Source organism: Pinus tabuliformis, chromosome 2_2 (genome assembly GCF_031772625.1).
Source record: "Pinus tabuliformis cultivar Carrire ecotype Pingquan chromosome 2_2, CPIR1, whole genome shotgun sequence".
Classification (NCBI taxonomy): domain Eukaryota; kingdom Viridiplantae; phylum Streptophyta; class Pinopsida; order Pinales; family Pinaceae; genus Pinus; species Pinus tabuliformis.
This window is the reverse complement of record NC_142300.1, coordinates 357235458-357257486: the sequence shown is the minus strand read 5'-3', so window position 1 is coordinate 357257486 and position 22029 is coordinate 357235458.

The window sequence follows — 22029 nt, the reverse complement described above, 5'->3', positions numbered from 1 at the left end:
TCAATTTGGTTACTAGCTGCTTTGGGAATGGCCTCCAAAACCTGGTGGTCCTAAGCTTCAAAAATATTCAAGTGACAAAAAACACCTATAGATGAAATTTTTTTCCTCTGTAACCCACTTCAATGAGTTAAAGACATTCAAATCTATCATAAATGACTATTTTTTTTTACTCAATTTGGTTACCAGCTACTTTGGGAATGGCCTCCAACAACTGGTGGCCCTAGGCTTCAAAAATCTTCAAGTGACCAAAAACACCTAAAGATGACATCTTCTACCTCTGAAAGCTACTCCAATCAATACCCAGCATGCCAATTAGCCAAAAATGACTATTCATTTTTGAAATTTGGCTGAGAATTGAGTAAGTTATGGCCCAAACAGTTTTTCCTAGAAAACCTCTGCTAAATCTAGAGAGACTCTAGTTAAGTTCGCCAAGTTTGGTGGCAGTTCTGGATTTAGTGGCTCTGCCATAAATTCCGCCAAATTAATTACAGATTAATTAAATTCTAAACTGATTAGTGGTGCACTAATCCCGCTTAACAGTTGGCCCCTAGCTCATGGTTCGGGCATTTGGTCACATGGGGTGGGGGTTGCCCTTGCGGGGCTTGTTTTTTTACCAAACTTTCAGAATCTATAACTTTTGCATACGATGTCGGTTTTTCAAACTATTCATGGAGTTGGAATCCTGGAGACAAACTCTATCCATTCATTCAGGTCTGAAGCAATTCTGAGCACTTCCAATTTTTACCTAAAATATTGATATCTGATCAGTTTGGGGGTGAAAGGCTGTGGACTTAGTGAGCTTGGTATCCAACAATGACTAGAGGCTTGACCAAAATGAACTTAGGAACCAACTGTCCCGATCTGAGATAATGGATTGTGCAATCCAAAAATGTACCCACACTCATTCAAAGAAGAGTTTGGTAGTGGATTTTGCTGAGATACTCTTCTTGCAGGCCTCTAGAATGGCCATCTTAGAGAATTTGTCGACAACCACGAAAACATAGTTGTTTCCAAGATTGGTATAAGGAAGGCTCGACATGTAATCCATGGAGATGGATTACCAAGGTTGGTTTGGAGTAGGTAGAGGAGTATATAGGCCTTGCTTCTTGATTGTAGGTGTGGCAATGACATAGGCAGTGTAGGATATGATGTACTTCCCAACATCCCGTCGAAGGCTTGGCCAATAGAAATACTTATGTAGTATTGCCACTATTGTTTCTACCCAAAAATGTCCAGTGACTCGAATGTAGTGCACCTCCCAAATCAATATTGGCACGCTCACTTGAAGGTACACATACTCATCCCAAGTGGCATAATAGCACGTCCTAGAGGTGAAAGTTGAAACCTGCTTACCTTCCAGGAGCATCTGGTATGTTGTGCCAAATTTTGGATCACTCTTGTAAAGATGTGGCCACTTTGAAGTCTTGTGTCCATAAGAGTCGAGAACAGTGTGATGAGCCTCCAAATTAGACATAAATTAAGGCCCATCTGACCATCCTTCAACACATTAAACCTCTCTTTTTGCATTAGATAATGTATTTTTAACTTTAATATGTTCATTAGGAAGGTTTATGGATAATTGCATATTTGTGCCTAATATTATTTATTTTTGTGGAATATTGTGAGAATATTGGGCAGATTATGAAGATTTGGAGGAGGAGATAATTTAGGGACTTGCTCCCTACTACAGGAGGATCAATATTAAATAATAAATCAAGAAGATATTATGAAATTATTGCATAGATTTTGGAGCTCCAATGATTGAGAAAATCTAGGAATGTGTTCCTTGTCATTTAATGTAGATTCATAGATTTGGGAACATATCCACTATTTGAGGGCTTTTTGTGGGGAAAGGTTACTCCTCTCATGGGGAATGCTTCCTAATCATTTTGTATATGTACCAAGTTGAATTTGCCTCTAGGTGTTGATTTTTGTAGTCTTCTTGTGGAGAGAACTCGTATTTTTGCAGCTCCACTGTCATTTTTTGCAGGGATGTAATTGTATTGATGGAAATAATGAAGATTAGTGCCATGTTCATCTTCTAAATCTTGGTCTCATTCATAGGACTTTGAGTTTCCTTGGGCTTGGCCATCCCAGGAGCTTCAGAGTTTTTTTGTATCATTTACTTTTCTCCTTTTCACTTCTTATTCACATGCATCTCTTGTTCTTGTCTTTTTCTATTTATGCATTTAGTATTAATGATTTCTTGTTGTAGGATTGGATTAAATGGTTGAAGTAATTTATTTTGCACGATCACAAGCATAATTTCATTCTTGGAACAAATTTGGAAGGTCATATTAATGATTGAGCTACTTGGATTAATTTTCTTATTCCCAAATGTAGATTTCTGGAAGTTCCTTGTGGCAAATAACGACATTTTTTTGTTATTTTTTAGATATGCTCTATAGCTTCAATATAGTTGATTCCACTTGCATTAGATCAAAAAAACATTCTATTTAATAAAAAAATTCACCCCATTGCATTTGAACTTGATTAGGTTAGGCATTTGATAGAATTACTAGCTCATTAGTTCTCAAATTTCTAGATTTTAGAATAGTAATTTTCTTCTATTTTTTAGCATGGGGTTAACATAGGTCTCTTTGAGTGATTCCACTTGGAATGGAGACTTAATACATCCTAGTCAATAATTTTTCCCCATACAATTTGGATTTTATTTTCTTGGTCATTTGAGGAATTATAACTTCCTGTAGTAAATTTGTAACGTCATGTGGTTTCCTTTAATACTCTTCCAACGTGTATATACTTTCCCAAATTTGCTCAAAAAGATTTGTTCTGGTCCCTTAGGGTTGAATCACAACCCCTAGGTTCTAAATCAATGCTTGAGGAAGAACAAACACCAATTAGGACATGCTTTTTTATAATGTAGATTAGGCCTATTTATTTGACTTCATGCTCTTAGGATTTCAATTACAATTTGTTGTTGTTACCTAGGATTAATTTCTTTTCCAAAGTAAAATTTCCATTTATGAAATTAGTTTAGGATTTGATGTCCTTACATTCACTCCATTACATTATGAAATCAAAGGAATGACACATTGTATGTTGCACATATAGTGCCAATACCTCTTAAGTTTGTACGAACCTCAGGTTGATAGCCTTGGGAGTTGCAACATTCTTGTTGCAATATCAAGGCTCATCACTTTTTGGCGCCGTTATCAGGGAGGTGTCAAAGTATGCATTTTTTTCTTCCCTGGTTGATTCATTTGTTTTACTTTCTGCAAAAAGGAAAAAATTATTTGCATTAGGCATATCTCATTTCAAAAACAAAAAATTGCATTGCATTATCATTCTTATTAAAAAAAAAATACTTCTCCAATAACAACCTCCCCATTTGATCACATGGTGAAGTAAGAGCCACATCACCATTCATTTTTGTAGGGAGAAGAAAAAGAGGTGACAGAGAAGGTAGGAGAAATGGATAGAGATGATGACAATGAGGAAGATCCTTTTGGATTTCCTATTCAAGATACTGATGTTAGTGTGCACATGAAAAACATCCCTCCATATTTTCTTTCAAACTTTCACAGTCTAAGGTAAGAGGATCCAAAAACCTTTCTCTTTGAATTTGAGATTGTTTGTAGATGTTATGGTTACTTATTAAACGTTCAAAAAGTGAGATTGTTTCCGACAACATTGAAGGATAGAGACTTTAAATGGTTCATGATTTTAGGGACTAATTCAATAAAATCATGGAATGATATGCAAAATATATTTATAGAAAAATATAAAGATCATGATCTCATAGAAGAAATATTTAGAATGAATAAAAAAAAAGATGAGAGCATTGAGGATTTAATAGAGAGGTTCATGTATAATGTTAAGAGGGCATAACTACATCATTTAGGATCTGACACACTAAAAACCATGTTACTTAGAACAATTAGGGATGAATGGATTGATATCCTTGATCTCATGAGTAAAGGTGATGTACACCAATTATTATTTGAAGAAATTTGTGAAACATGCAAACACATATCAAGAGGAAGGGCATCAGTAAGTCAAGCTAAATTTGGAAATTTTTTGATGGCTTTAAAACAAAAATTCTTAACAATCTAAGCAAACAAGTAGAAATGTTAAGAATGAAAGATGAGGAAAAAGAAGATGCTGCTATTTGTGTTGTCCATCCAGAATCACATGTTAAAGATTTCCCCTCATTACCAATGTTCAAGAAAGTTTACGTAGAGGACAATGGAGCAAGTCAATTGCCAATGCAACTATGTTATGTAGCTCCAAGAGGACCATGGCAGACTATTCAACGTGATATGATGCAAGAAACTAATTCAAAATTTCAAGCTTATGCACATCCATATCAAAGTAACTGGAACACACCCTTTGCTTGGAAACTTTGGTCATCTCAACCCAAAAACCAATCTTGGAAACAAGGTTGACAAGGAACTTATGGGAGCCATCCACAATATCCTCAATATCCTCCATAACCAACTCCATGTTATCCGTACCATTCACATCCACCACAACCACAACCCTGACCACATCCATCTCAAATATCCATTCCCACTCAACTACCTATACCACCATTTTTGAACCCACACAATAAAGTAGCTCACCCCACTTACAATGCTGAGGTACAACACTTCCGAACATCTCCTCTTGTTCTAGATGGTATTCATCTTCGCTCAGGAAGAATATTACAAAAATGAGATTCTCTTGATATCATTGAAGGACAACATGAAAAAAAAGAAGATTCAAATGAGAAGACTAAAGAATCATGGGCTGCACTTGACGAAGAGAAGACATCAGAATCAAAGATTGGGAAAGTGCCCTCATGTTTACCATTAGATCCTCTATGTGTTCAAGAGAATAATAAACAAAAAGAAGAAGATCTGAATTTCATGGAAGAAGAAGACATCCAAGATGATCCAAATCAACAAGTGGACTAGGGGCATCACAACTATATTGAAATATGGTTCCAGACAGTCACTAAGTTGCAATAATACTCTCTTCTTCAACTGTGCTTGATATCATCAAAGTCAAAGAATTTGGTCTCTTACATTCAGGTACATGTCAAAGAATATGTTTCGAGCCTATACATGATTTTATCTGTCATCCAGTGATGCAAGTGGATCCATTGGAAGTATTCCTACACTTGAAAATAATTTTGTTTTTTTCAAGTAGAGTAGGATAGGAAAAGAAATAAAAAATGAAAAATAAGAGAAAAAATAAAATCTCAAGTGAAAACCTCCTTTGAGGCACCTGAGATTGGCTCATTGATTGAAAACCTCCATGAGGCAGTCAATGGGTTGGAAAAAAGAGAAAAAAGAGAAAAAGAAAAGATCCTAGGTGAAAACCTCCTTTGAGGCACCTAGGTAGACCTACTAGTTGAAAACCTCATTGAGGCGGCTAGTAGGCCTAGAAGAAAAAAAAAGAAAAAAGAAAAATATTTTCTCCATGTATCTCTCTCTCATGAATGCAGGTGTTATCCAACCTCTACAAGCAACAAAAACAAGTTAGCCACAAAAATAAAATTTGATCAAAAGGCTAGTCAAAGGAAGTCAAACTTGGATTTTTTTCCTCCTTTGTTCAGATGCTCCAGAAGTACCAAGGCCATGCCAATCCATCACCCTCATCTATTTCCACCATCCATTCATCATTCCCAAGCTTTTACCACTCATTTTATGATCCGTAAACTATTGTGGATATTCCACTAGACAGTTCGTCACAACAGATATGATAATATTATATTACAAAATATGAGATTCTACACTATTACAATTTTATTTAATTTCTAGATCTGTAGATTTTACTATAATTAGTGTGTGTATGCGAATATAAATTATGAAGAAAAGTGGAGAATGAATAAAACAGTCTCACACACACATAAGACACAAGATATGCTCTCTGAGAAACCCTTTCAGGAGAAAACCCAGTTGGAAGGTGAGGCCGCTTCGCTCTCTTTCTCTGTCTGAAAATATGGCTGCAGATACAAAGAAGTAATGTTTGTGGCCCGTGGGCTGTTATAGTGCACAAATATTCTCTGTGTGCTCTACCTCCTATCTCTCCTAGCTATCTTTGCTCAACTATGGAACAAAATGCTCTCAAAAGAATGGAATACCTCTTCCTCCTAGTGGCCTGGTTATAGCATAGCCCGATAACCGACTAGTGGTTGATTTTGACTACATCAAATATTAAATAGGGTTACATAATAGAATATTCTAGACTATTGTACATCACATACACATGAATAGCCCCTTTTCCATGAATAATGGGGTTGATGCGGCATCCTTCCGAACTATAAGTGTGAAAACATGAAGGTCAACTTCTGAGTGGCATAACTTTTGCATACGGACTTCAATTGATGCGATTATTGCACCGTTGGAAAGATATTTGTGTGTAGAATAACATCAAAATGATTTATGCTTAAGTGACAAAGTTTTATCCCCCAAAAATGTCATTCAATGCCTCAAGATGCTCCCGGAAGGTTTCAGATCCTGTTTCGCCAAACTTGGTCCTGCCGGTAAAAATGGTACCGTGAGATGATTCCTCCACTTTTTCCACTCCAAATGCATCGATATGGATGAAAAACAATATAATTATCCAAGTCGAGTCATTTTATTTGTTGTCCTAAAATGCTACACGAAGATCTTGTAGTTACTACACGAAACAAAAATACATAAAGCATTTTTTTTTTGTCATATCTTGAAAACCATGCATTAGTTTGCCAAGTTGTTTCAGGGGGAGATGCATATGGATGATAGTAACATGCCTAAGAAATTTCAACAAATTCTGGTGCACATTTTTCGAGAAATTGACCTCCATCACCTACAACCATTTTTTAATTTTCTTGATATTCGTGCATCCGTTTGCAAATATGTTTCATGGGGAGATGCATATGGATGATGGTAACATGTCCAAGCAATTTCAGCAAATTCCAGTGCACAGTTTTCGAGATATCGACATCCATCACCTACAACCATTTTTTTTTTCTTGTGATTCATGCATCCATCGGCCAAGACATTTTATGGGGAGGTGCATAAGGATGATGGAAACATGCTCAAAAAATTTCAGGTCAATCCATTTTACGGAGATATGGACAAAACAAGTCTGCTACAAGAGGTTGTCCTAAATTACTACAGGAAGATCTTGTAGTACTACAGGATGACCAAGAAGAAGCTACAAGAGGTAATCAGATTGGAGAAAGGGGTCAAAAGGTCATGTATTCTTTAGGGAAAGTTGATATAGGTCCCCCAACACCACTTTCATCACTCATCCACTCCATCTAACCAAAATCCATCTTCAAATTCCACTCTGCCTTACATGAAAAAAATAAGAAAAAGCTTTGTCATCAACTTTTCCACCACTTACACCACCTCTTGATGATTTTAACCCTATTCTTATACCTACTATGATTTTACATCAATCCCACATGCATCAATGAGGTCTTGAAGACGAATTAAATGACTGCTACAGGAAGAGGATTCCTCTTGTAAGCAGCCTGCACAGTTACAACATAACTCAACATCAATTCTTTTTTCACTCACACAACAAAAGATCTAGCCACCTTGAGCAACATGAAGCCATTTCTAAAGATTGAAAATGGGGCACACCCTCCTTAGGAAGTATTCCATCCACTCCACCAGCAAAATATTGAACACTAGAAAGAAAATTGCACACAACAACCTTATCAGTCAAAGAATCAACAAGCTATGAAGACCTGTGCAGAAGCAAGCAAAGAAAATTAGCACCTCCAGGGAAGCATGGATCAATCATCAACTTAGCAGCAACATGCATGCCTCTCCAACAACCATCAGGTAGGTACATGTATGCAATATTCTTGACCTCTTCTCTTGAGCATATTATAGTTAGAAATTTGTTGTCAATGCATGAGAGGTGAGGTTTTATAAAGCTAAGGATGGGTTAGCAGTCTCAGCCACCCTCAACTAGTTAATTGCAGCTAACTCCCTCACTCATGCAATGTGGAAAATCCAAATTAGGAAGGGTGATGATTTTGAGGAGTGGGGACAACAGTTAAAAGAGGAATTTATGCAAAGGCCAAGTCACCAAAGCACTCCAAGCCCTCCATCCACTTCATATCCACTATCTATCCATCATTCATCCATCCCATTTCATAAGAAAAAAAAACATTTTTCAAGAACAAACCCTACACTCTGTCTCACCCTGAAAATTTCTTGAAAAAAACACATAGAGCACATCCTCTCCATTTTCACAAACCTACACTACTCCCTCTGAGCCCTAGCATCATCCTCCAAACCCTCTACATCATTTCTCATCACTCCCATATAGTTAGAAGACCTTGAAAGAGAAGGAATGACTGCTACAGGAAGGCAGAATGCTGCTACAAGAAGGAAGAAAGGAACAAATTGTGCTAAAAACCAAAATGGAAATGCCTAAGAGAGACCTAATCAAAACAGAGAACTCCAAATCCCATTAGGCAATCATCTAGGCCACAAAATAGAAGAAGAAGGCAACAAAAGGCAAGAAGGCATTCACCATCAAAATAGAACTCAAACTGCAGTGATGAAAAGAGGCTTTCCAAGGGGTCTCTAATCTCTTTCTATCTTTTGTCCAAGTCCTAAAAGATGTTATAGAAAGGGAATAAATGCATGGAAAATCCGGTCCAAAATGGAATTGAGGGGAATGGAAGCCAAGTTGAGGGCCTACCCTAGGCTTAGACTATCATTTCTACTCAAAATTGGTTTAAACAGGTTGCTACAGGGTTTCTTGTAGTTACTACATGAATTAATACAAGATGTCCTAGTTTACTATAGGATCTCATCTAAGGGCATTTTGAGGGTTCCAGAGGTGTCCAAATGGTGGAAAAAGGTATCAGGAGATTGGAAAAGGATGTGGAAGACATTTCCAAACCGAAAAATCTTGAAGAACCCATCTCGCATAAGGGGAAAAAGGTAGGAATGTACAAATTAGGGAGGTCCCCAGGGCCATGAATGAGGCACAATGGGGTCATTAAGTTTCTTAGAGGATGAGCAACACTTTTAGTAGGGGGTATGATGGGCCTCTAAATTAGACATAAATTAAGGCCCATCTGACCATCTTTCATCACATTAAACCTCTCTTTTTGCATTAGATAATGGATTTTTAACTTTAATATGCTCATTAGGAAGGTTTATGGATAATTACATATTTGTGCCTAATATTATTTATTTTTGTGGAATACTGTGAGAATATTGGGCAAATTATGAAGATTTGGAGGAAGAGATAATTTAAGGACTTTCTCCCTACTACATGAGGATCAATATTAAATATTAAATCAAGAAGATATTATGAAATTATTGCACATATTCTGGAGCTTCAATGATTGAGAAAATCTAGGAATGTGTTCCCTGTCATTTAATGTAGATTCCTAGTATTGGGAACTAGATCCACTATTTGAGGGATTTTGGTGGGGAAAGCTTCATCCTTTCACGGGTAATTCTTCCTAATCATTTTGTATAAGTACCAAGTCGAATTTGCATCTAGGTGTTGATTTTTGTAGTCTTCTTGTGGAGAGAACTCATATTTTTGCAGCTCCACTGTCATTTTTTGTATGGATGTAATTGTATTGATGGAAATAATGAATATTGGTGCCATGTTAAACTTCTAAATCTTGGTCTCCTTCATAGGAATCTGAGTTTCCTTGGGATTTACCATCCCAGGAGCCTCAAAACCCTTTTGTACCATTTACTTTTGTTCTTTTCACTTCTTATTTACATGCATCTATTTTTCTTGTCTTTTTCTATTTTTGCATTTAGTATTAATGATTTCTTGTTGTAGGATTGGGTTCAATGGTTCAAGTAAGTTATTTTGCAGGATAACAAGCATCATTTAATCCTTGGAATAACTTTGGAAGGTCATAGTAATCATTGAGCAACCTGAATTAGTTTTATTATTCCCAAATCTAGATTTATGGAATTCCCTTGTGGCAAGTAACAATAAATTTATGCTTTTTATAACATGCTAACGAGCTTCAATAGAGTTTATTCCACTTGAATTAGATCATAAAAACATTATATTTAATAACAAAATTTACCCCATTTCAGTTTCATTGATTAGGTTAGACATTTGATAGATTTACTAGCTCATTAGTTCTCAAATTTCTAGATTTTTGATTAGTAATTTTCTGCTATTTTTTAGCATGGGTTAACAGAGGTATTTTCGAGTGATTCCACTTGGAATAGAGACCCAATACATCCTAGTCAATAAAAAAAATTGTTTCATCCAATTTGGATTGATTTTCTTGGTCATTCGATGAATTATAACTTCCTGTAGTAAATCTGTAACATCCTGTAGTTTCCTGTAATACTCTTCCAACGTGTATATACTTGCCAAAATTTACTCAAAAAGATTGGTTTTGGTCCCTTAGCATTGAATTATGGCCCCTAAGCTCTAAATAAATGGATGAGAAAGAATAAACACTAATTAGGACATGCCTTTTTACAATGTATATTAGGCCTATTTATCTGAATCCATGCACTTAGGATTTGAATTACAATTTGTTGTTCTTGCCTAGGATTAATTTATTTTCCAAAGTAAAATTTCCATTTATGAAATTGGTTTAGGATTTGATTTCCTTAAATTCACTCCATTACATCATGACATCAAAGGAAGGACATATTTTATGCTACACATATAGTTCTGATACCTCTTAAGTTTGTACGAACCCCAGGTTGATAATTAATGTTGGTAGCCTTGGGAGTTGCAACATTCTTGTTGCAATACCGAGGCTCATCACAGTGTTCATCACCATGTATGGTGGTCAGCTGAGGAAATATGCAACATTATTGGTGTTTCCCTTCTTGTACTTATTTATCAAATGGAACCATTGCAGTTATATGGACCATTTCTGATGGTGATTGTTCTGCAACTTTCCTTGTGTTTGTATGAACTAGAGGGATTGGTCGTTTGTGTGGATGAACATTTCCTTCCCCATAATGTAATGCTTCCATTTTCGGTTGCCCTACACAATGGAATACATCTCTTTGTCATAGATGGGATACTTTCAGACTATGTCTGAAAGTGTCTCACTATGATATGCCACCGGATGCCCCTGCTGGATAAGAACTACACCAATAGCATAGTCAGAGGAATCTATCTCAATCTTAAATGGTTGCTTCAGGTCTAGTAATGTGAGCAGTGGTGCAAAGAAGAGACAATGTTTCAACTTGATAAACACCTTCTGTTGGGATTTAGACAAAAAAAACTTTGCTTTCGCTTTTCCCTTGGTGACTTGACACAAAGGATAAGTGATATGGGAGAAACTGAACACAAACCTGCGGTAGAAATTGGTAAGACCTAGAAAGTTACGGATCTCTGTAAGAGTGGTTGGGGTTGGATAATCCCGAATAACTTGTATCTTGGCTGGGTCCACATGAACACCCCTCTCATCAAATTTATCCCAGATATTGAACTTGGGTCATACCAAAAGTTGATATCTCCAAATTGGCATGTTGAAACAAGGTTTGGAGGACTTGCTGAATATGGTGAAGGTGCTCTTAGCAATTATGGCTGAAGATCAAGATGTCATCCAAATACGCTACCATGAATGAATTGGTGAAGGGCCACAAGATGCCATCCATCAGCCTCATGAAGGTTGCGGGGCCATCCGTTAACTCAAAAGGCATGACCAAACATTCGAAAATGACCTCCTTGGATTTGAAGGCAATATTCCACACATCAAAGGGTTTGATTGGTACCTAGTGATAATCGAACTTCAAGTCAATATTGCTGAAATATTTGGTCCCCTTGAGTTAGTCCAGAAGGTCATCAATCTATTGGATTAGATACCTATTCCAGATAGTTATCTTATTCAATGCCTGATAGTCAATATAGAGTATTTAGGTCCCGTCCTTCTTCTGTACCAACACGATCAGGCTCCCACAGGGTGAGAAATTGGCTTGACGTTCCCTTTCTAAAAAACTCCTGAATCTTCCCCTTGATTTCATCGTTTCTAGAATAGATCGTCGATAAATCATTCCATTGGGTAGCAGTGCACCCGAGGTCAGATTGATGGAGTGCTTGACCTGACAGTGTAGGGGTACCCTTGGGGCTGAGTTCTATATGTCCCTGTATTCCTCCACGACCTTGCCAATTTGCTTCTATCATATGGAGGAACCCTATCCGAAGGCTGTGGGTGTGGTCACAATATTCTTCTTTCCCTAAAGGTGAATCATAAGGAAGATAAATTTCTTGGTCTAGGAAATGATCTTATTGCATTCCTTCGCAAAGATCAAAGAAATGATGGTAGGTGGTGCTACCTCCAGTACCCTGTATAACTTATTGACCAAAGTAATGAGGTTTAGACTGAAACACAACATGATGCTTCCAGGAGGGCGACACTACAGGATGATGTGGAGATCTCGTCCTTGGTGAGGGCCACTTGATGGTGTACGACTGTGGGTGTGGTGTGGTCGGTGGGCCCAACCACTTCATGACCTCTACTGAAATGAGGTTCTTTCGACTCCCACTATCAACAATGAACTATAGTGGAGAACCCTTATTGGCTTAAGGGGGCCTGACCCAGATTTAGATTTATTTGCGCCAACCAACAAAACCCTAACTGCTGGCCCTTTTGGCAACAACCTGCATAGTGTAGGCTATAGTCTCACCGGAAGCAATATTAGGGGATGCTATAACCAAGTTTCTATATCCAAAGACCATGTGATTTGTATTCCTACTCCCTTGCAGCTTAAATTTTCCTTCACGTAGGTCTATACCTTCCTAAGGTCTACGACTGCAACTCTATTCAACTGACCTCTAGGTCTTCGCGAAGGGATACGATCATTCTTATTAGACCTACAAGAGACAAATTCATAGCTTTCGCTCAGTTAATAACAACCCTAGATCTTCCTTCACGCAAATCTACTCGCCCAAATAGTTATCATAACAGATCTAATTACTATCTTCGTGAAAACAGTTCATTACCCACTCCGTGCATAGATATTAATGATTCAACAGATTCGCGCAGAGAATACACTTTATTTCATAGAAAACAAATCATTAAGCGACAATGCATAAACTTAAATAGAAATAAGAACAAGACACAGATGCAATAGATTTCGTCAAAAACAATATTTATTAGATTTATAATTCAATTTACAGACTCTTCCACCCTGCGCACCCAGTTGTAGGGGTCCGCACACTCAGCTGTAGACTTGCCAAGGTCTCCTCGCACTCAGCTGCAGACTTGCCAAGGTCTCCTCACACTCAGCTACAGGAGCCTTCCCTTTTCACCTAAGTATAGGAAAACAAAGCTTCTCTGCCTTAGCACTTGCCATTACACTTTTTGCCTTTCTATTACAAACCATGGCCCACGACTCATGGGTGAGTATCAAAACTGACCTATCACTTACCCATGCAAGGGGATAGAGCCCCTTTTACTCTTACTTAGTTGCGCGCTCTATTTGCATATTTTGTGGAGTCTTTACATTCTTTACAAAATTTTAACCAAAACTAATTAAACTAACCAAAATTGACCCTAGGGAACCTATCCCAACGGCCCCCCAACACAAATATGGTGACTCGCCCTCGAGTCACTTCGCTGGCTTCTTGACTTTGTGGTGGAGCTCACTGAACTACTGCTTTAATGTGTTCAGCTCCACGGTACCTTGTGCTGCAACCTTTTTCACCTCTTCGACCATCTTTTCTCTAGTTGGTCCTTCTACATCAAGCTACATGGTCCTGTGAGTCTGTTGTAGAGCTTTTAGATTCTCTTGAATGGTCTGAGAAATCTGGTTAGCCTCCTCTATCCAAGGTTTGAGCTGACCCTTTAACACTAATTCTTTTTGCTACAACTCCTACACTTACGCCTGTATCATCTTTCCTTCCTGTAAGTGCGCGAAGCGTTGGACTAGCATCAATGTGCACACAGTCGCCCTGATCTCATCATATTTTTGCTGGGCCTCTCTGATTTTTGTACTCAACCTCTGCAGGTTTGGGTCCTCCTGCAAAGTGTCCCATTATTCCATGGCATGGTTAAACATAAAATCACATCCTTTAACCGCACTCTCTAGTGTATTCATATGCTCCTTAATGGCTACATCATGCTGCTCCCTTACCTCTAGCAGAGTAGTCGGTTGTAGCTTGAGCTGTAATTCTGATATCTTCATCTGGAAGTTAAAAGTGACTATGCCTATCTCATCTTTTGATTCACGTACCACAAAAGCCAATTTCCTGATCTTCATTGTTGCTGCAGCGTCTTCTAGAATATGTAACTCTAGGATGGAGTTACACGCCTGTGTAATTGTTGCTCCCAATCTCTGACTCCGTGCTTCTAGCTCTTCCTTTTCTTTCAGGGCTTGAGCCTTTTCATCAAATATTTTCTCATTGTTTACCTTAACCTCATTGATCACTGCAAGTGTGCACTGATCTTTGATTCGAAGCTCATCCGAGACCCCCTGATGAAGCACATGGAGGGTCTAAAGTGGGAGCATGGCTAAGTTTACCCCCATGTCTTTGATCATGCTCAGTAGAGAGTGACATTCCTCTATTTCCACATGGACTGATCCTTCTGTTAATGAGATAAATCTAAGGTACAGAGTCCTTTCTGTCTCTAATACATGCTCCCTTGTGCCAGGATCTCTTACACCTCGCTCGCTTACCCTACGCTCACTTGAATCCTACCTGTTTGGATCTGTAACTCGTGTAGATCCTTCTGGACACTACCTAGTGTCTGCATGTATTGCTGCTCAAATTGTTGCCACAAATTCGTTATGGTGTCCCTAAATTTATCCCCAATTTTGTAGAGGTCCCCTTCTGTGAGGACCATTGGGTCGACGCGTGCTTGCTTGTCCAATTTATGGTTCTTCCCTGTCCTAGCAGTTGTCTCCTTACTCCACTTTCTCAATGTGAAGGGAGTACTCTCCTCATCCCCATCGTCTCCACCCCGATTAGACAGTTCTTGTTCCTCGATATGCTGGGAAGTCGAGGTTTCAACTTCCACTGTGTCCTTTATGGTGCGCTCTTTCGGAATACACTCTTTCTCAGTGCACTCTTTTTCAGCAACTGCCTTAGCAACAACTTCTTTCTTTCTCTGCTTGGCCAATGCCTCCATCACTATTGGTGCTACTTCTTTTCGTTTCTGTGCAAATGTCGTTTGCGCAACAAAGCTTTCTCTGCCTTTGCTGGTACTTGTGCCAACCTCTGTGGGTTTTCACCACTCCGATGGCCAACTCCCCACAATTTCCTGCACGTCTATCTCCGAGACTAGGTATGGAAACTTGTGCCAGATCTGCTTAGGGTCATGCCTCGCTGGAATAGAGACATTGTGAAAGTCAGCCTTAAACTCAGCGAAGACCCTCAACTACTTGAACAATGTTGGAGACAACCTTGGCCTCTGACTAATTACTATATAGAAGTCCATTTAGACCAAGATCCAAAAGACCTTTGATTTTGTGATCCTCTCCGGATCCTTCGTCGTCCACAATGAAGTGAACTTCGCTGCCTTCGGTAAATCTTCTTCCTATGGAGGAAACTGAGTATCCTCCAACAGACAGTATGCTACTAATATAATTAGCAACATGATCCAGGCATAATGAAATGCCTTACTATCCTCCTGTGCTTCATCACAGTTCGCTAGAAATTCTTTACACAAGTAGTGCGCCTAGTTGTATTGCACCCACTTCACGCATTATGCAGCCAACAAAACTACTGGCACTGGAACTTCGTTTACGTGACATTTCCTCCTTATCTTCTTGGCTAGAATTTGGGCAGCAAACTACACCACCTTATCTTGAATTGAGTGGATAGAGTATCCACGCGACTTTTTGATTAGCCCAAACTCCATCTTCATTTTATCTGCCAACTCCTTTTCTTTTCTTTTTCCTGCAAACTCCTTGGCAGGGTCGGCCCCTTTATAGGGAAGCTTCGTGATTCTACGAATTAGCATATTGGTTATAGGGATGGGTTACCTAAGCCATAAGCACCCATCATGCACCAACACAAGCAGCTGGCGCACACAAATAGTGTTGATAATCGATTGGTGGAAATGTGGCATGCAAAGCATATGTAATAACCTGGCCGAGCCGACGCCTTTGACCCATTTCATGGGTTCCAGCGTTGTGACCCCAGTTTCTTCATATTAAATCTTCATCATGTACTTATTGGTAGCTAGGTGAGGGAATTTATCATGGTCAGTGAGATCCCAATCCTCCATCTTCAAAACCAAGATGCGCACCTTCAAAAACTACTTCTTCAGGCAAAAACCGTGTAGAGATCGTAATTTTGCTCGAATCCGGGTCCTTTGTTACCTTGGATTTCCCTTTCCGCAGACGGATATATGTTGAAAGCCTAGTGATAGGCTTGCCATCCTTGGAATCTAACTCATCAACCCCATCGTATAGTTCCTCTGCCTCCAAGTCCACTGGTTCCTCTGGCTGTTTCACCTTATCCTTCTTCTCTTTCTGCCGAAGCTCTAGTTTTTTCCTTGGTGACTGCCTCACTGCAAGAGGCTTCTTCTACTTCTATTTAGCAACCAATTTCTTTGGCCTAGGAGACCTCGGCACCATAGGCACTACGGGCGTAGCTTCCATGCTCGCAATTCAGGGACTATAACGTCGGAGATAGTGGCTTAGAACTAACAACCTTTGCGGGATTTGTTGGAGTCATTTGGTCAAAAATAAGTTCACGGGTTGTTGTAGATAGGTTTATGAATGATGGTTGTGAAAGGATTTCTTGCTTTTCTTTGTGCTTCATTGACTTAAAACAATAGGGTTCACAGAAAATTCCCAGAATGCAAAGTGTTTCTCTGCAGGCCAACATGCCATATTTATAGGAGTTTTCAATTTCAAATCCAACCATTCCCTCCATTTTCTAATCATAAATGCATCTTTGGTGGCAGATCTCCAAATATTTTTGCCATAAATAGCGCCTACCTACTCCTCTTAATGGAATTTTTGCCATCCAATCGTGAATAGTGACTCCAACGACTATTTTTGGAATTGGTTGTGCGATACCTCCCCCTGTGGCGCAACTCATCTATCACAACTTCACTCGTCGCACCTCTTGCCTCCATCGCGTAACCACCTTTCTATATTTTTCTACACGTAAGAGGCAACATAGTTTATAGTCTCGCACTCCCTTGCAACTGCCTAGAGTGGTAAGACTGTCCTGCAACCATATAGTCATTGAGCGGGGCCAAGATCCCCTGTATTTAGTTTAAACCTACTTCCATTCACTTTCCCAGGGGATGGCTCCCCATTCAGCTTCATGAGCTGAACTACGCCACCATCTATGATTTCCTTAATAACATATGGCCCTAACCAGTGCATTTGAAATTTCCCCGGAAACTTCGTGAATTTGCTATCATATAGCAGCACTAAATCATCCACCTTGAAAGTGCGCAACTTAATATGCCTATCATGCCACGCTTTTTCTCGTTCCTTTTGTACTTGTTGGTGAAATATGGGAAGAAATCAGTCCTCTTCCAACTCCATCAGGTACACGAGCCATTCCTCCAAGGTCTCACGATCCACCATCTCTGTCAAAGTTGTAATACGTATACTTGGAACAATATATTCCATAGGCATCACCGCTTCAATCCCATAGACCAACCTAAACGGTGTTTGGCCTATCAACTTCTTGTAGGTCATCCTATATTCCCATAGTACTTCTAGTACGCGCATGTCCCAGTCATTTCTCTACGTGTTGAATACCTTTGTCAATGCATTCTCCAAGATTTTGTTAAATTCTTTCACTGTTCCATTCGCTTGCGGGTGATAGGGCATACTCTTTTGATGATACACCTGAAATTCTTCAAGCATTGTGATGATCATTTCATTCAATAAATGTGTACCCCAATCACTCATCAACACCTTAGAGTAGCCAAATTGTGTTAAGACATATTCAAACAAAAACTTCGCAACGGTGGTAGTTGTACAATCCTTCACTGGTTGCGCTTCCACCCATTTGGCTAAATACTCCGTTGTGGTAATAATATACCATGCGTATGTCTTATTTCTTGGTGGTTGTATTGGAACTATGAAATCAATGGCCTACTTGTCAAATATTTTCAATGAAACATGAGGACTTAAAGGCAATTCATCTCTTTGCGAAGGCTTTCCCGTCTTCGGCCACCATAACCTGACATGCAAAATATTCTGCACAATCGATTTTCTTGCATAGTGTCCTCCAATTGCTCCTCCATGTGCTTCAGTGAGGATACTAGTGTGTTCAAATTATGGAACATACCTTCACAATATTTCATCTATTCCCATCTTATACAAGTGTCTAGAAATCACTGAAAAATCTGTAGAGTGAACTACCATTTCCTTCTTCTGCTGAGTGGAATATCCTTCTAGAGCTGTACCCGAGGTTAAAAATTAAATGATATTAGCAAAATGGTCATCCACGACGTGTACCACAAAGATCTGCACATCTGTCAGTCCTTCCTCCAAACTATTGGTTCTTCGTCCGTTTCAATCCTTGACAGGTGGTCGGGTCCTACATTCAGCCTTCCAGGCTTCACAATCACTTTAAAGTCATATTATTGAAACAACAATAAACATCAGCAGATTCCCCCCCACAACACAAGCTTATTGATTAGGTAATTCAACATGGAATGATCTGTATACATTTTAAAATATCCACCCAACATATAATGTCTAAATTTTTGCAGCACATAGATCATCGCTAGTCCTTCGTGCTCTGTAGTGGAATAATTCTTATCAGCCTTTGATAACTTTCTGCTCGCAAATGCTATTGGATGATCAATTTCTCCCTCTCCCTGTGTTAATACTGCACCGATCACAATAGAAGAAGCATCTACATGCACATGGAATTCTTTATTCCAGTCTGGAAACACCAAAATGGGCGCAATCACCATCTTTTCCTTTAGCACATCTAGACTGCGCTGAATTTCTTCATCCCAACAAAACATCGCATCTTTCTTCTATAATCTTTCCATCGGCACGGTTATCTAACCATATGCTTTGATAAACTTTCTATAATTACCAGTGTGCCCCAAGGTCGTGCACAACTGTTTTACATTCTTGGGAGCTTCCAAATTCACAATCACAACAATCTTCACAGCGTCCACCATCAATTGCTTCTTACATACTACGTGGCTAAGCAAAATCCCAAAGGGCACACATAATATGCACGTCTTCAAATTCAACATGATATGATGCCTTCAACATGTGTCAAGCATAAGGCGCAGACTTGCAACATGGTGCTTCACCAACCCAAACAAAATCAAATCATCAAAATAAACCTCCAAAAATTTATGAATAAATTCCTTGAACGACGCGATTACGACCCAGGTGAAAATTGTGGGCACGTTCTTCAATCCAAATGGCATTACTGTATATTGAAAGCAACCCCACTCTGTCACGAAGGTTGTCTTGCTCGATCTTTCGGCTAGATCTTTATTTTATGGTATCCTGAGAACCCATCAGTAAATGAATAAGCCTCCTATCCACCAATATTCTCTAATAATTCATCTATAAATGGTGTTGGAAACAGATCGTGCATGCATGCATCATTCAAATTTCTTAGATCTACACATATCCTGATTTCACCTTTTTGTTTCTTCTCTTAGACAACCATTGGGCTTACCCAATCATATTCTTCTACTGGTTCAATAATACCAACCTCCAACATCTTATCAATCTCTTGGTGCACCTTTTCTTTATACTTTGGATTTAGCCAATAAGGTCTCTGCTTAATGGGCTTCACATCCAGTTTCAAAATAATCTTCATAACACCTGTTATCATTCTGTGATTTTGAAGATTGGCAAGACAAAAGTCACAAAAGATACATCAAACCACTTATGAGTGCAGGACCTAGCCTTCCTGGACTCAGAGAGGGCTCTCTCTTTGAGATTTAGCTTTAACTTTGTTTTTAGTGCTGGAATATTTTAGGCTAGATATTAAGAATAAAGAGATTGTTTGTTTGTTTGTTCATTTGGTTGGAGAAAGATCATTTTTAAACATTTTCCATTGGGCAATGGAGTCACAGGCCGAGTGGTAACATCAATTTTACAGAGCACTTACAGGGCAAGCTAACTGTCCTCACTAGATATTTTAAAGAAGAATGATAAATGGAATGACAGATAATGATATCAGTTAGGATTACAAAGCATTTAAGTATTTTGTAATCGTACTTCAGAAGAAAACACAGAGATTGTAAATACATATAGTAGTAAGGTGCTCCAACAGCATATCTTAAACTATAATTTCTGTTTTACAATGAGAAGTGAAAATGCATGGATAAGTAAACAAAAATACATTAAACACAGAGAGAAAAAAATCACCAGGTCAAAATATGTCAAGTATCCTGTATACTGTCCTTTTATTGATGCTCAAGCTCCAAATTACAATGCTCCAAATATAAAAATAGTTCAAATGACTAGGGTCCAACCCCTAATACTCCCAATGCATGGAGTATTTAAACAAAAACTACAACGATTTTCCTTGTACACTTGGAAATCTATTATTTATTACAATGAAGGAAAAATTGACTAATGTAGCTAAAGAGTAGCCATGCTGAGAAGACTGGGACAAGTGTCCCTCCTTTTCTGGAATGTTGTTGCCTGAAGTGTTAGTTAGACTGGAGTGGTTTTGCTGACGTGGCTAGTGCTGACTCAAACCTGTATGACTACTCTAGTCATCCTTGTCTCGTTCTTCCTGGTAGTCACATAAGTCACTCCACGCTTCCCCTTCAGGGATCTTAATTTTGATTAACCTTCGGTACACCTCATCAACATTAGTGTATTTGGAAAATGATGGCTTGACCAAAAATACATGCTTCAACTCATGTTGAATGTAAATCTAATTGCTGATTGCTTCTAGTAAAGCTTTTCCTATTATGCTGCCTTTGATGTTTGACATATTTGCAGCATCTGTGGCTATGCCTTGAAGCTTCTGGACATAATCCCCTCTATCCATGAGTTTTTCATTTATAACAAACAGAGAGGGAAGACCCTTTTGGTGCAGAGGCTGCATTCTGTTAAAAAACCTGTTTACTGTCAACTCTAAAACTTGGCACTTTTCCTTCAACTGCACATTTAAACTCTTCTTTGTCAGCACCTTCTTGACTTGTAGTATGGTCTCTGTCCTATCTGCCACTCCCAAGTCTTCCAGCTCATATTTGTTTCTTGCATTCAGGAACTTGATAATTCTGTTTGTTGTCTCTGGCATATCTCCCAACTCTATGTTGGTGGCTGAAATGGATTCTTTGGCTTTTTCTAGCAACTCTTTCTGCTCAAAAATAATTTGGATGCTAGGCCAAATTTCATTCATCTGATCTATGATATTGTGCCAAATGATTTCCTTAACCCTCCCTAGAGTATTCCCAATGGAGGACTCTTTTTCTGACTTTTGAAGCTTCTCAATCAATGCCTTTTCTCTCTGCATCTCTACCAAGTGGTTATCTTCAGCCCTTTTAAACTGGTCTTATAACATAGTAACTTGAGATTCCAGCCTTTAATTTCTTCATTTTGTAGATTCATTCCCTCCATAGATCTTGCTAACTGTTCTGTACTGCTTCCTGCTCTTGTTGTTGTACCTACTGGAGTAGTTATGGGGAGGGCCGTTAGAGGAAGGGTCTCCATTGTGGTGATAGCCATATGTGTTTCTTTTTCTTTTTCCTACACCATCTTTTCCATCTCTATCTCCATCTGTTTGATTTGGATGGACTGCTCTACTATAAGTTTCATCATGTCAACTTTTATGCTCTTTGTTTCCTCTATTTCCTTGGTCAATGGGTCATGTGTAGCAAGCAGCTTGAGCTATTTCTTCAGAGCTGTGATGTCTAGCTCTTTCTTCTTTATCACTTCTTCAGTTGCCTTGGTATCTAAGGGGTCATACCCAATTTTTATTATTAAGTCTTCCAAAGACTTAATCTTGGTGTCCTTTGATAATGATGAAATTATCTCCATCTTCAATTGAGACTAAGCATTTGAAAGAGCTACCTACATTTTGAACAAATTCATGGAAGTGTTGGTCAAAGTAGATGAAATCATTTCACCTGTTTGCTTGTGCATCTCCTGCTGATCAATTGGATGCACATTTTTGACATCAAACTCAAATGAAGTCTTCTTA